Source organism: Triticum aestivum, chromosome 5B (assembly GCF_018294505.1).
Source record: "Triticum aestivum cultivar Chinese Spring chromosome 5B, IWGSC CS RefSeq v2.1, whole genome shotgun sequence".
Taxonomy (NCBI): domain Eukaryota; kingdom Viridiplantae; phylum Streptophyta; class Magnoliopsida; order Poales; family Poaceae; genus Triticum; species Triticum aestivum.
In genome coordinates, this window is record NC_057807.1 from 352720125 (window position 1) to 352734049 (window position 13925).

The following is a 13925-nucleotide window of genomic DNA, read 5'->3' on the forward strand; positions in this document are numbered from 1 at the left end:
CACAAACCAGAGCTTCTCACAACAAGCCCGATGGTTTCGGTAGGGAATGTTTCATGTTTCTGGACAAAACGATATCCATTGCCTCTTCTTGATTTCATTTTTTTTCTAGTGTGAACATAGAACAACTGGAGTGTTGTGTCAATTTTTGGGATTTTTGGGGGTTTGCTTGGACATTTTTATACATTAACTGAGTTTCTATGCATTCATGTGCATAATTCGAATGTGAACTACATGCACATGCTCTAATGCATATAAATTGGTTGAAAATTCAAATCTGTGTCCTTGGTTGCATGCTTAATTAGGTCCCATGCAAGAAATGGGAATGGATGTCAAACACCCTGCCACCGTCACTCAGTCGCAAAACATTGAGATACCTGGTTTTTAAATTCTAGTAAATGCAAAACTCGTTTGAAATTCATAAAACTTGGCATGCTATCATGGAGCGGCATCAACATGTCATGGTAAATTTTTTGTCCCATTTCGGGCAGGTTTGGGGATATGCTTCTCGCAAACCAGAGCTTCTCACAACAAGCCTAAAGGTTTCGATAGGGATCGTCCCAACTTTGGGGATGAAATGATATCGACCGCCTCTTATTGCTTCCAAATTTTTTCTAGTGTCAACATAGAACAACACGAGTGTTGTGTCAATTTTTGGGATATAATTTTCGGGGTTCGTTTGGACATTTTTATGCATTAACTAAGTTTTCTATGCATTCATGTGCATAATTCAAATTTGAACTACAGGCGCATGCTCTAATGCATATAAATTAGTTGAAAAATTCAAATTTGTGTCCTTGGTTGCATGCTTAGGTCCATGTAGGAAATGAGAATGAATGTCAAACACTCTGCCACCGTCACTCGGCCGCAGACATTGAGATTCCATGTTTTTAAATTCTAGTAAATCCAAAACTCATCTAAAATTCATGAAACTTGGCATGCTATCATGGAGCGGCATCAACATGTCGTGGTAACTTTTTTGTCCCATTTGGGGCAGGTTTGGGGATATGCTTCTCACAAACCAGAGCTTCTCACAACAAGCCTGGTGGTTTTGGTAGGGAATGTCCCACCTTTGGGGATGAAACGATATCCACTGCCTCTTATTGCTTTCAAATTTTTTTCTCATGTCAACAGAGAACAACAGGAGTGTTGTGTCAACTTTTGGGATTTTTCAGGGTTCGTTTGGAAATTTTTATGCATTAATTGAGTTTTCAATGCATTTATGTGCATAATTCAAATTTGAACTACATGCACATGCTCCACTGCATATAAATTGGTTGGAAAATCAAATTGGTGCCGAACGGGAGGCATGCGAGCACAGTCTGGTGTGCAGGCTGACCAAGAGGCTCACGAGGAAGCGTGCGAGCTGTTCAACGTAGGATTTGTGCATCTCTTCAACGCAAAAGGTTCAAATTGAATACGGTATGCAAATTAAAGCCAGACTTCGGCGCTAAGCCAAGAGACACTGCGATCTGTCAAAATATGCAGCTAAAAATCACTAGCACTATCCAATTTTTACAACTAATGCTTAGGTCCCATGCAAGAAATGGGAATGAATTTCAAACACCAGGGCACCGTTGATTGCCGGCATAACATTGAGATACTTTTTTTAAAATTCTAGTAAATCCAAAACTCGTTTGAAATTCATGAAACTTGGCATGCTATCATGGAATGGCACCCGACATGCTGTGGTGTTTTTGGTGTCCCTTTTGAGAGAAGGCACACTCGAATAACAGCCAACAAAGGCATTTTGAAACAAATAGCTGCCACTTTAATATCTCAAATGTTTGTATAATTCAAATCATGTGTGTTTTGTTAACCATTTATGTGATGCCACGTGTCTTGGTCTTAATGGCTATAGGAGGTGCCGAACGGGAGGCGTGCGAGCACAGTCTGGTGTGCAGGCTGACCAAGAGGCTCACGAGGAAGCGTGCGAGCTGTTCAACGTAGGATTTGTGCATCTCTTCAACGCAAAAGGTTCAAATTGAATACGGTATGCAAATTAAAGCCAGACTTCGGCGCTAAGCCAAGAGACACTGCGATCTGTCAAAATATGCAGCTAAAAATCACTAGCACTATCCAATTTTTACAACTAAAATCACTACCACTATCTAATTCATGCGCGTGTTCGCTACGCACTCACCGTACGGGGCATGCTAGTAGCTGTGTGAAATGACGGTAGCGTGCCAACAGTCCGCCGTGCAAGCTCACCGGGAGGCGAGCCAGCCCTTTGACTGCCGCCCACCTTGCTCCCACTCCTCCATATTAATGGCGCGCCTGCCTCGCTCCGTGAAATATTGTATAGGAATGCCAGAAGTTCTCCATGCAGGCTCACCAGGAAGCGAGACAGCCTTTGACCGCCACCCGCCTCGCTCCCACTGGGCTGTATTAATGGCGCGCCCGAGCGGCCACAACCCCCATCCTCGCCACACACACAATCCTCTCTCTCCGTCCGCATCCTCGATGCCGCTCTCAGTCTTGAAAGTGCACCAGAGTATGGCGTGATTATGGAGACAGAGGTTTCCATCGCCTCCAATGAGGTGGAGAACGAGGCTGCCAACAAGCGGAGGCGGTTCGAGAAAGAACCACAAGCGACTCCAACAGGCCTAGACTTCATCAGCAACCTCCCTGATGATATGTTGAGAGTCCTCATATCCCTCCTCCCAATCAAAGATGGGGCAAGGACAGCCTCCCTTTCCCGAAGGTGGCGCCCCCTATGGCTCCTCACCCCTGTCAACCTCCTCAATGCCCACGAGCTCTGCCATGGCTATCGCAAAAGATTGGATGCGTTCTCCCAGATCCTCTGCAGTCACCATGGCCCAATCAGAGGCCTTATCACGGGCAAGTTCTGTTCCAATGACAAGGACCGAGCCAAGCATGACGAGTGGTTCCGATCCCCCACCATAGATCAGCTCAAGAAGCTCATTTTTAATGATGGGCATATGCGCTCGCTGCCAATGTCCGCACTCCGCTTCGCGCCCATGTTGCGCGTCGCCAAGTTCATGAACTGCCCTCCCCCCTTAATGATGCACCCGCTCTTTTTCTACCATGACTAAAGCACCTCGAGATCGTCACCGTCCACATCCCAAAGGATGACATGGAGCGCCTGCTCCGCGGCTATACTGCACTCGATTTCCTTCGTCTTCAGGTGATGAATTGGTCGAGTACCTTCCACATCACCTCCAGGACTCTCCGGACTATTTATGTGTGTTGCTGGTGCTGCAACAATAGATCACAAAAGGTGGACCACAATACGGTCATTGAGGACACACCTTCACTTGAGAGATTACTTATAGTTGATCAATAGGGTCCAACAGGAATCAATGTCATTTCTGCATCGAAATTGCCAGTGGTGGGCTACTCGTCTGTCAAATACTACTACTTTCAGGTACAACAATCGCTTTATACCTCTCTTTCTTAATATCAACATTATTTCTAGTTTTGAAGATGTATGTTCGTCTATCATCCAGCAAAGCTTCACCCAGATTCTAGGCACAGTGAAGGTCTTGGCACTAGAATCTGTCGGCCCCAACCTAGACCAAGTTGTCAGTTGCCTGAGATGCTTTCCATGCCAGAAGAAGCTATATATCGAGGTGATGTTCCTTTCCTATTAAATGTTAACCATAAGGGAGTTCAATTTTTTGCACCTTTTCCCAAGATTACAATGACAATGTACTACAATTTCTGAAGGAATTTTGGAGGATTTCAGGACATACACCCCCACCACATATTGGTTGCTTGATTCATATGTTTACAATCCATAAGCATTTGTCCTTTGGATTCATCTGTACTAGTTTTCTTAGGGAATTTTTCATCCAATCCAACCTCTTGTGAAGAAGGCTACATGTTTCTAGATTGTAATCAAATGCCAATGTTAATCATGTCAGATCGAAGATGGCACGTTGGTGCATTTTACAAATCCTGCAAACCAAATAGGCATGTGGTATTGTTCAAAACTGCATGTAGACACTAACACATTCTCTTCTTTTGCAGATAATAATAGGCCCGGAGGTGGATAACGTTTATAATGACAATCACATTGAATGCCTAGATCTGCATCTCTCAAATATTACTTTGAACTCCTACTGAGGGACCTTACCAGAGATTAAACTCGTCAGGTTCTTTCTTGCCAGAGCAAAAGTGCTAAGGGCACTAAGGTTTAACACACATTTAATTAGGAAAGATGAATGGTATGTTTATCAGAGCTGGCAGGTACTGCAGAATGGAAGAGGCTCCAAAAAAGCTAAACTTCATTTTGAAAGAGCATATGGCAGATCAACTAGAAGTCATTGTGTCAAACCCATGCATGACTTTTTAGCGGCTGATCCCTTTGCAGAAATGTCGATGTTTGCAATGTTTGAATTTGGGTGTTGTAATATTTGAATTTGAACCTTGCAATATTTATGGTATTTGTTATATAACGTAATTGGATGTTTAATTTGGTATTGCAATCATGTCATGTTACAAGTATATATATGTTGTTCTTCTGTACACAGAGCATAAATGTAATTGAACATAGACAAAGCATATCACAACACACACGGACCGCACTAGGTGACCCTTTAGCGATGAATTCATCAATCGCAAACAGTTCATCCGAGTGAGCCATATGCTCTACATTGCACATGCCTTCGTCTGGCAGCCCGTTTCTTTTGTTCACCCTCATCGCAAACAATTAATTGAACTGAACTATATGCCCTGAATCGCACATGCAACAAAAATCTGAACCGTGTTTGATGCATCCGTCATCGCAAATGTTTTGCACCTTTTTAGACGGTTCTTTTACACCACCGTCTGCGATTAATGCATTGCACACCATTTCGTGAAAGGGTCTCTCATCGTAGTGTCACGTTAGCATCATCCTGCAGTAGTGTTGGTCTCATCACTGAGGGAAATACCTAGCGTTGTTGTGCTGCATCATCCATTCCTCTTTGGGGAAATACCGACGTAGTTCAAGCCAATATTATTGGAGGTGGAGGTCTCTCCTGGGGATCATTTGGTTTGATGAGAAAAATTTCACGGCAGTCACCCCATGGGTGAAATTAAAAGTTTTGAGCAAACTAAGGATGAACGAATTCATAACTGAACCATTTGCGCACCTAGTGATGTCGAATCCATTGCAGGCGCGTATCCCTCTGCTACTTTGTTTCTCCTGGAACAATAGCATAACGATCATGTGAGATATATTCAGTTGTGTTTGTATACGCTTGTCTGCCACCTCACTTATTTTTTGGAGCATTCTCTTCTTGCTCGTTGGCATTCTGCTCGGTTCATTTATGCTTGCTGGTTTACGGGCCTACCGTTGGGACCTTAGCATTCATAGCTTTGGATTCATCTGCTGTGCCTAGAACAACATCATCTTCGTTAGCCAGGCTCACTGGTTGAGCCGAATCCTCAACCGACTACATTTACCTGTGAATAAGGATAGATACAAGGGAAAATGGGGATAGCGTTACGAATGCTCACAACAAGGTTTTTGAGAAAGAAAACATTTTGAAGAAAAATTACATGCAGACTTTGAGAAATGTTTTAGATGAAGGAAATGTGTAGAATGAACTAGTAGGTTCGAAGAATATACTAGTTAACGTGCTAAGAATTCCATCCGTACGAGACATAACTTAGACCCTAGATCTAAAAAGATCGGATGCGAGGGACTTCTACAAACCACATATGCACAAGTTACCTATTGGTAAAGATCTGAGAAATGCAGTAAACACAGGAAATTACTACCATGGATGAACTAGAATACGATGAATGGAAGAACGAGTTTGAAGTACACATACCCTAACTCGGTGATGTGCAGCAACTATGGCGGCGTAGGGAGGAAGATGATCCACGGCGGCGAGGAATGACTCCGGCGACCTCTTTCGGACAGCAAAGCGGCGAAGATGATCGACGTCGTCGAGCTCAAGGTGGAGCAGAAAGTGATGGTGGCAAAGAGGAGAAGTGGGTTTGGGGAAGGTTGGCGATGCAGTATTTATATGCGAGGATGAATAACGACGTCCGGTGAATCTGATTAAACGGCCATAGTCAGAGGACTATTGAAATTCAACGGACGAGGTAACATGACAGATGTTGAAGAGCATGTGGAAACCGCCATCAAAGATCATGGTCCTGACTTGGGTGGGAAACCCCAAATTTTGTACGGCTTTCGCCAAAACAAATTAAGTTCAGAACGAACCTTTATTGTGGTGAGGGACACCAGATAAAGTGTCGTTACCAGATGAAATTTGAGCATTTATAAGGGAACAACATAGACTGGAAGGGATAGGATAGAGGGAGCGCAGGGTCCTAGGTATTTCACACACACAAAGAAACACAAACACCCAAGAGAAAAGCTATGAGTGAAATACATTCAGACTAACACAAAACCTTCAAACCAAAGGCAACTCAATGAAGGGAAATTATGGTGGCGTGACCCACCGTATAAGAATTGTATGACCCTGAGCGTCACACAATTATCGTGGCACCTGGTTAGTCTAGTTCTTCGTTAATGTATTCACTCTTAGAAAGAAAAATTCACTTTGTCAAAAATTTCAAATTCTTCGATTGTTGTGCACCCATTCCTTCTAATATGTGGAAGTGATGGTACGGGTGCCGAGTCCATCTTACTGCATGTTTGTGGAATCTAGGACATTTAGCACACACCATAATGCACATAATCTTTTCTCATCAAGAGGCTTGCTGAAGATATCAGTGAGATTTTCTTCAGTATAGACGTGACTGATAACAATATCCTCTCGAGCAACATGATCGTGAAGAAAATGATGTCTGATGTCAATATGCTTGGTGCAAGAATGCTGCACTGGATTGTGTGCAATTTTGATCGCACTCTTGTCACACAATAGAGGAATCTTCTTGACCTTGATGCCACAATCCTTCAGGGTCTGCTTCATCCATAATAGCTGAGTGCGACACGCGCCCGCAGCAATATATTCAGCTTCAGCCATAGAGAGAGAGACACACACACACACAATTATGTTTCCTTGCAGACCAACATACCAAAGATCTAACAAGGAAATGGCATCTCCTCGAAGTAGATTTCCTATCAACCCGGTCACCTACATAATTTGAATCTGAATATCCAACGGGATCAAACCGTGCTCCCTTAATATACCATAAACCTAAGGTGGGGGTGTGAGCCAAATATCTCAGAATACGCTTCACTGCTTGGTGATGCCATTCTTCGGTGCAGCTTGAAAACGAGCACATATACAGACACTCAACATAATATCAGGTATGGATGCACATAGGTAGAGTGAAGAACCAATCATCGAATGATAAGCTTTCTGATCGTAATCTTTACCGTACACATCTGCGTCCAGCCGATCATTTGTGGGCATTGGAGTTTTGTAGCCCTTCAGTTTGCAATCTTGCATTTTAAGCTTCTTCTGATAGTCTCTCAGATATTTCTCCTGGGATATAAAAAGATCATTGTCCTTTTAATGTATTTGCAGTACGAGAAAGAACTTAAGCTCACCTATCATAGAGATATTTCTCGGACATCATTTGCCCGAGCTCCATGCTGCAAGCATTGTTAGTACAGCCGAAAATAATATCATCCACATAAACTTGACACACGAATAGATCACCATCAATATCACGAGTGAAAAGAGTGGAATCAGTGGATCCTGGCTTGAACCCTTTGTTGAGCAGAAACCTCTTCAAGGTGTCATACCAAGCTTGAGGGCCTTGCTTCAGTCCATATAGAGCCTTTTTCAACCTGAAAACTTTGTTAGGAAACATAGCGTTTTCAAAGCCAGGTGGCTTCCTAACATATACTTCCTCATCAATTTCACCATTTAGGAAAGCACCTTTCACATCCATTTGATAAAGCAGGATATCATTGTCGTTTGCATAAGCGAGAAGAATACAAATTACCTCAAGGCGAGCAACAACAGCATATGTTTAACTGAAATCAATACCTTCTACGTGTGTATACCCTTGAGCAACAGGACGTGCTTTGTTTCTCACAACAATGCTATTTTCATCTTCCTTATTCCGGAATATCCATTTAGTGCCAATGATATTGTGCTTCTTAGGATTTGGTCTATCAACTAATTCCCATACATCATTCAATTTGAATTGCACCAACTCTTCTTGCATGGCATTCATCCAATCGGATCATTCATGGCTTCCTCATATTTGGTAGGTTCTGTCAATGAGATAAAGGAGAAACTGCCACAGTAGTTAGCCAAACGAGTGCGAGAATGAGTTGTGGGTTGATAACCTGAATTCTCAAGATCTTCAAGAATTAATGCAGGGTCAACTCGATTAGTCACTCCTGGGTAAGGATTTTCATCTTGATGATCATTTTCATTTTCTTTAGTGTCAACATCGCGATGAGCATTTGTGTCGCCATTTTCATCGGGGTTGCCATTTTGATTGGCATTTGCATTCTGGTTGCCATTTGTGTTAGGGGTGGCATTTTCTTTGGCAGTGGCTTGCTGTGTTCGAGTCATGGGGGGCTATATCATCGGAAGAGTTAGGTACATTTCCTTCAACTGACCTGATGCTCCCAATGGCCATTTGCCGAATAGCATCCGAAATTGATGGTTCACTTATCACATTAGGCAGGTGCTCCTTTTGGGAGCCGTTAGATTCATCAAACCACACATTTACCATTTCCATAACTTTCCCATGGTGAGAGTTAGAGACACGGTAAGTATGCGAGTTCGGGCCATAGCCAAGAAGAAAACCTTCATGTCCCTTAGGTGCAAACTTGGAGTTATGATTCATGTCACGAATATAGCAAGATCCACCAAAAACACGTAAATAAGAAAAATTTCATTTATTGCCAGTGATGAGTGATGACCCACAAGTATAGGGGATCAATCGTAGCCTTTCAATAAGTAAGAGTGTTGAACCCAGCGAGGAGCAGAAGGAAATGACAAGTGGTTTTCAGCAAGGTAATGTCTGCAAGCACTGAAATTGTCGGTAACAAAGGCAGTTTGATAGCAAGATAATTTGTAACAAGTAAATAATGGTAATGGTAAATAACATGCATGAATGTAGCACGATCCTTTTTGAGGCATAGGACCGGCCAAAACAGTCTCTTATAATAAGCAAAGCTATCTTGAGGGTACATGGGAATTTCATCATATCACTTTCATCATGTTGGCTTGATTCGTGTTCACTACTTTGAGAATTTGATATGTGGGTGGACCGGTGCTTAGGTACTGTTCTTACTTGAACAAACCTCCTACTTATGATTAACCCCCTCGCAAGCATCCGCAACTAGGAGAAAAGTATTACAAATAAAATCTAACCATAGCAATAAACTTTTGGATCCAAATCGGTCCCTTACAAAGTAGCGCATAAACTAGGGTTTAAGCTTCTATCACTCTAGCAGCCCATCATCTGATAACTACTCCGCAATGCATTCCCTTAGGCCAAAATATGGTGAAGTGTCATGTATTTGACGTTCACATGACACCACTAAGGGAATCACAACATACATATCATCAAAATATCGAACACATATCAAGTTCACATGATTACTTGCAACATGACTTCTCCCGTGACCTCAAGAACAAAAGTAACTACTCACAAATACTAATAATGCTCAAGAACAGAGGGGTATTAAATAGCATAATGGATCTGAACATATAATCTTCCACCAAACAAACCATATAGTAATCAACTACAAGATGTAATCAACACTACTAGTCACCCACAAGCACCAATCTAAGGTTCCGGTACAAAGATTGAACACAAAAGATGAACTAGGGTTTGAGAGGAGATGGTGTTGTTGAATATGTTGATGGAGATAGCCCTCCCAAAGATGGGAGAGTTTTTGGTGATGATGATGACGATAATTTCCCCCTCCGGGATGGAAGTTCCCCCGATGGAATCGCTCCACCGGGGGGCAAAAGTGCTCCTGCCCAAGTTCCGCCTCGAGATGGCGGCGCTTCGTCCCGAAAGTCCTCCTCTTATTTTTTTTCTAGGTCAAAATGACTTATATACCAGAAGAGGGGCACCAGAGGTGTGCCGAGGAGGGCACAACCCACCAGGGCGCGTCTGGGCTCCCTGGCGTGCCCAGGTGTGTTGTGCCCACCTTGTGGGCCCCCTCTGGTAGTTATTTTCTCCAATAATTCTTAAATAATCCATAAAAAATCTCCGTGAAGTTTCAGCTTATTTAGAGTTGTGCATAATAGGTAGCTTTGACGTGCTTTTCAGGTCCAGAATTTTAGCTGTCGGTATTCTCCCTCTTTGTGTAAACCTTACAAATTATGAGAGAAACGGCATTAGAATTACTCCCAAAAGCATTATTATGCATAAAAACATTATAAATAATAGTAGGAAAACATGATGCATAATGGATGTATCAACTCCCCCAAGCTTAGACCTTGCTTGTCCTCAAGTGAAAACCGAAATCGAAAAACATGTCCACACTACAGGAATCTGCTACTTCGCCATCTGCCACGGCGGACGGCAAAGGCATGGATGGCGGACGGCAAAAGGTGACGGCAAAGTAGGGGACGACAAAGAGCTGCGTTGCCGTCTGCTTCGGGCAGCTGACGGCAAAGGGGCCTTTGCCATCAGCAGTGGACGGCAAAGAAGACGGATGGCAATAAATGTGATGTTACTCCGTTAGGTGGTTAACGGCAGGCCTTTGCCGTCCGCTACGGACGGCAAAGCCTTTGCCGTCAGCTGCTGATGGCAAACTGACCAAATTGGTCAGCCTCCCAGGAAGCACAGTTGCCTGCCATGTGGCCTCTTTGCCGTCCGCTGCTGATGGCAAAGAACCCTTTGCCGTCGGTGGCAGACGGCAAAGAGCCTGCATATTGTCTCTTTTTTCTGTTTTTTTTAATCCAACAATTTTCACAGCAAATATATATGACATATATAGATATATTTCCATATCACATATCCAACACATAAGTTTCATCCATACACATTGTTCATGCATAAGCAAGTTCCATCCATACACATTTTTCATACATAAGAAAGTTCCATCCATATACATATTACAATGCAAAGTTTCGTCAAGATAGCAAGTTCTATCATAGCAAGCTAGATACAATGCAAAGTTTCATCAAAGGAAAAGCAAGCACTCCATCATAGGAAGCTAGCTTCCATGAAGTGAATGAAATCTGCAAAATGGTAAATAAGAAAGTTAGAAATAGGTGACTAGAACAAGAAGAAGACTAGAACAAGAAGTATATGTCATTAATGAGCTAACTTAGGTGAAATGGATCATATATCAGCTAACAAAGTTGAAATGGGTTGTTTATGAGCTAACTTAGTTGAAATGGATCATTTATGAGCTAACTTAGTTGAAATGGGTCGTTTATGAGCTAACTTAGGTGAAATGGATCGTTTATGAGCTAACTTAGGTGAAATGGATCGTTTATGAGCTAACTTAGGTGAAATGAATCATTTATGAGCTTTTATGAGCTAACTTAGTTGAAATGGGTCGTTTATGACCTAACTTAGGTGAAATGGATCATTTAAGACCTAATTTAGGTGAAATGGATCGTTTTTAGCTAGCTTAGGTGAAATTGATCGTTTAGGAGCAAATCTAGGTGAAATGGGTCATTTTGGAGCTAACCTACGTGAAATGGGTCATTTTGGAGCTAACCTAGGTGAAATGAGTCATTTTGGAGCTAACCTAGGTGAAATGGGTCATTTTAAAGCTAACGTAGGTAAAATGGATCATTTACGAGACAATCTACTAAAATGGGTCATTTTAGAGCTAACTTGGATAAATTGGATCACTTGTAAGCTAACTAAGGTAAATTGAGTCATATTAGAGCTAACTTAGGTAAAATGGATCGTTTATGAGCTAACTAAGTTAATTATGCAATTTTTGACATAAGTAAGCTTATTAAGTCATTTTGAAGGAAAAGAAGCTAACTCTAGGTCATTATGGTAAGCATATTGGAGGAAATAAAGCTAAGTCTAACTCTAGAGAAACTTACCGTGATCAGGGAGGTGGAGGAGCGAGCTGGCTCATGCCGGTAGCTGGAGAAGGATCGTGCGATGCGTTTCTGGAGTTAAGCTGCACCAAAGATCATTTCCAATGTCTCGTTAGCACTATGAGACTCAAATGTTACGACTAGCAAGTAATGTCCATTCAAATTAAACTCACCATGCTCCCAGGAGCAATCACTGGCATCGGCGGAGCGGTCTGACCGGACTTCTCGCACACAGACTGCACATTTGGTTTTCACAACAGAGTCATACTAGTTAGTTATGAGACTGAAATGTTAAGACTAGCAAGTAATCTGCAGAAGAAACTTACCACAAGGAGCTCATACATGGCCCTTGCCTGCATGTCATTCCGTGCCCTCTCCTCCTCCAACATCTTTGTCGTCCTCTCCTCCAACTCCCGCTGCCTCTCCGCCGCCTCCGCCAGAAGTTTCTGCGTTCTATCTCTCTCACTCTGTATAGCAGCCTGCAACACCACTCACATGACCATTTGTAATCATTGATGGAAGCGCACACAATGTAATGGAGAAAGATAGCTGAGTATGTATAACTAACCTTGATGGCGAGTTGGACTGGCCGTTCACGAGGCCTTATCTCAGGAGCGGAGCTCGACTGGCGCGCCTTGATTTCCGGGAGAGTGCTAGGACAACGGATAAGTCCATCTCCCATGGCTATGGAGCCATGGGACCTCCCGCCACCAGATATCATCAGCAACTCTGTATCAATGGGACCCTGGCTCGGGTTAAAGTCCTCCCCTTTCCTCGCCTTCCCCTGATCTCTATATTGCATGAGCTTGTCGTGGGCGGAGATGTTGGTGAAGTTCTTTGGATCATCGAGGTCAGACGCAGAGAATGCCTTGACTTTCTTGTAAGAGCCAGTGTGGGCCATGGCATACAGGTCGTACACCTCTGGCACCTTATCCGCCTTATTGTAGCGTGCCTGAAAGAGAGAAACAAAGTAAATTAGTAATTAAAGGGCTAAAGCTAGCATGATGAATGAATTGCATGAATCATGAAGCAAACCACATACCCAGTTTCGCCCGTACTGAAATAAGTTGGAGCTGCCTTGGTGGTGTGGCACACCTTCCATTTGGGCACGTTTGTCCTTGGCCTCGTTGTGGGTGGCCCGCCCTTCTTTTGAGCACCACCCATCGACCAACACCTCCCAACAATCCATCCGATCCGCACACCATCTCTGAGGGGCCTAAGTTAGCAAATAGAAACTTCAGCGCTACGGTTATGAATTACTAAATGAAGGAATTAAGTACAAGGCCTTAAGAATTACCTTCATGTACTGCTCCTTACTCAAGAACTTATCGCGACACTCCTGCTTGGACTTCTTGATACCACGGTCGGCGTAGTAGTCTCGAACAAACTGCACCCGAGCCTCATGCCGTAAGTTCTGAAGTAGGCGCTTGCACTCCTTCTGGATAACATCTGCCGCCTCCTCCTCGTATCCCTCCTCACACCTGTAGAATGTCTGCAATCAAATGAGACAATATTGATTAGTACAATTAATAACTAGCTAGTTGAAGATTTTTAATTGTGTAAAGGAGAAATTACCCAAAACTTTCTGATCACCATGTCTGCCCTCGTCTTGCACAAGACACCGTCGATAATCTCACCCGGTGGGGCCAGGGCAGCCAAGTAGTGCTCCCAACTCAATCCAACCTCTGGAAGCCGACCCTCACCAGGCAACGTGACAAACCCCGGAAAGTTTTGCCGAATCAGAACTCCAAGGACGGAGTTGGGCCGGCGGACACTTTCATGGTGGTCCCAACCCTGCAGCATGACAAGGCCAACACATTAGTTATTTGAAGAAACGTGAATGCATAAGGTACAAAAAGATTAAATGCACTTACCTCTCCCCATCAGGGAAAATCAACCACCTCTGCTCACGGGTCGCCGGCACGGACGGGAGCCGTGTAGCACCACGCTGGTAGACGTTGCCCCCTCCTCCCCCTCCTCCTCAAAATCAGTCGGCTCCCCGCCATC